Raw genomic sequence first — 3,106 nt, 5'->3', positions numbered from 1 at the left:
AAGACGCTGGTGAACATTAGTATTTGCAAAGGTTTCTGCCTTTGCATAGGTGGACTGCGATGTAGGGAAGGCTTGTGGCTACGTGGGCCAGCAGCATGCTAGGATCAAACGGGCACGTTGCCTGTAGGCCCTGAGAGCCAGCCCTGCTCTAGCTCTCAAAAAGGCAATCATTTCTTTTATTTGAGATGTCTGCTTCACTTTTGAGTTGTGTTGTGTTGTGGTCAGATGTGTAACAGATTTTCCCAACTCCCTTCCCCACCTTTCTTGAGCATTTTCCTCCCCTGGGGGCAATGATGGGAAATGATAATGTGATTTCAGCTTGGGCAATACGTTTGTCATAGTGCTCTGCCATTTGATTAGGACTTCTTGATTAACCAAATCTCCTTTTTTTTAACCTAGTTAGCATGGAGCTGCACTTCATTTCAGCCTGGCAAAGATTAGTCCTTGGTATTTGTGCTGGCTGCAGAGATGGTGAAACTTTACTTTCCAACTTTACAAGCTGATTTTACAAACATCAGGGGAAAAATCATTCTGCTATGTAACCAGTATGAATAAGCATGAAACCTTTTCTGTAGCTTTCCAGCATCTTTTCCAATGATAGTTTTTCTTGTTAGGGTGATTTTTGCCTTTCTTTTTTTCCCTCATATGTACCTTAATGCTGGTTTGGTAACATCTGTGAGGAATCCCCTATATTTAATTACGGACAGTTAATGTATGGGTTTGAAAGTCTGATTTACTAATTCACATCCACTTGCTTGTGCAGGAAAAAGTAGCTGTTTTCTTTTTGCCGTCAGTTATTTCCACGGTTGTGTCACGCTCTTGGATTCCTCTGTATCTTCAGGTATGTGTTAGTGCCGTCACCCTGAACAGTGCAGACCGCCCTGGCTCCTGCGATCAGCTTGAAGGTTGTAGGTCGCTGCTCTAAGAGTTCACACGTGTGCTCTGTGCACTGGAAAGCTTAATTAAATAGAAGTCTCTCCTCTTCTTCTGTAGACCATGAGAGATGCACGTTGTCTCTTCCATCTCAGCCAGGACTACCCCAAGCAGATAAGCGATTAGCGCGTCCTGAGTTTCTCCAGGACGTGGGTTGTATTTCCCACCTTCTCAGTTTACTGCACAAGACTGGTTAACAACCACTGCCATCTCCACCAGCCATTTAAATGTGCTTGTTTTTGCAGYGGAGGTGGGAAGGGCTTGCCTGTGCTTGGTAATGCCAGCTGACATAATCGTGTTTATATTAGCTTTTTGTTGCTTTGGCTTGTCAGTTGATGGTGCAGATTTTTTTCCCTGCTATCTTGATGTAGCTAGTTCAGTAAAATTATGAAGTGCAGTGTTGTTTCACAGTTGTTATAGTAAGATTATTACTCAAAAAAGCCTTAACGAACTAGTATTTCTCTGGGACAGGTCCTCTGCCTGTAGGCAGGTGCTTTTAGAGGGTGCTCTCTTGAGTCATAGACTGTTTTCATGTCCCTTCTGTCACATGCTGAGGGAGATGGTTATCCAGGGATACAGTTCACCTTAAGCAGAGCCAGTCCTGTTAGAAGGAAGGGTCTTACCCAAGGTCAGGTGAGCCGCAGCACTCGTGCTGGGCAAAGGGTCTTCTGCATTTGTGTGTTTGCTCTGCTCGTTGATTTGCCGTTCCCAAAGGAGCGGGAGTGTTTTGCTCCTCTTGGATCRCCCGTGTGCCAGGCAGGGTTTGGGGATGAAAGGAAAAGGTTGTTAGGATGTGTGCTGTCAAGGTAACAGTTAAATATTTCATTACAGGGTTAAAAGGAAAATCATAAGGCAAGAAAGCACAAGTCCAGGATTGCACTTGAAAATGAGATTCTTCCTTAGCCGCTTCGTGACACGGTTAATTCAGGAGCCTGGCAGTGCGGTTCTTCCTCTTCGCGCAGGGCTCCTCTGCGCTGGGGCTTCTTTGAAGTTCTCGTTTACTTGTTCTGATTGGTAAAATTGCCGCTGCGGACAGGCTTCCCCTTTAGCCTAAAATAAAATGGCCTGGTCTCGCTCCCCCGTAGCAGCTTGCTTCCTCGTTTGAGCGTGGGCTCTGAGAAGTCAGGTGCCGCCGTGGGAGGGGGTGTTCCCGTCCCCCCGCGCGCTCAGCTCAGCTCAAGAGCAAGGTGAGAAACTCTTTCCTTAATTCTTCCGCTTGCTTCGCACGTTCCTCTTACCTGTGTTGGCTTGTCAACATCTGCGGGGCGTCGGTATGTCTTGGGCTGTGGTGCAGGGTTCGGGGCTTTCGTTCTCTGCAGGACTTGCAGCTTCCAAACTTTGATCCAAGTGTTGCATGAAGCCCAGGCATGATGGACGCATGGCAAATTTGCCTTTCGCTGTTTTTTCTAAGCTACCTTCCTTCCCTTCYCGCCACCTCTTTTTTAGCATTTTTAGCCACTGTAACGTTTCTGCTATAAATAGCTCTGAACAAGACTGTTATCTTTTAGAGTGTGACTGTATTTTTTTATTTTTAATTTTTTTTWAAAAAGACAGTCTGGAGGAAGTGATGCTCATTTGGCCGAAATCCTTTTATTGTTCTAGCTGAGTGGCTAGCTTGGCGATCGCAACACGCAGCTGAATATTTAAAAGTTATTTACTTGTCCTCTTCCATTCCTCAGTCTAGGTGAAGGCTCTTAAGTACTTTGTGACGTACCACTTAAACGAAAAATTACTTCCCCCCCCTTTCCCCAAAATGCAYGCACTGGCTTATTCTGATTTAGTCTGGATTCGCATTGATATAATTTGTCTATCATATCTAGGTCATTGGTGAAAATAAGCTCAGAGTATTATGACCAACAAGCATCAGAGAGCTTTCTGGTCTATGTAGAGCAAATCCGATGTTTTGACCCATTCCCTGCTGAACAAAAGTTATATGTCAGCTGTATATCTTGCAGATGTTGAGGCTTGACTGTGTTGAAGAGAGAATATATCCTTGTTTTGCAGCTTGTRTGCTTAAGCCAAGACTGGGGTGTCGTGGCTTCTGTCTGCTGCCGTAGCTTGTGCTGCGCTMGCTCTTTGGAGAAGACATCGATCCCGAGGGACTGTCTGGTCGGGCTCTGTTGCCTGCAGCTGCTTATTGCTATTCCTGTGTGCTGCTATGCTTTTTTTTTTT

Source organism: Rhea americana, unplaced genomic scaffold (assembly GCF_003343005.1).
Source record: "Rhea americana isolate MKP2758 unplaced genomic scaffold, rheAme1 scaffold_151, whole genome shotgun sequence".
Classification (NCBI taxonomy): domain Eukaryota; kingdom Metazoa; phylum Chordata; class Aves; order Rheiformes; family Rheidae; genus Rhea; species Rhea americana.
Note: the sequence above shows the minus strand (reverse complement) of the source record.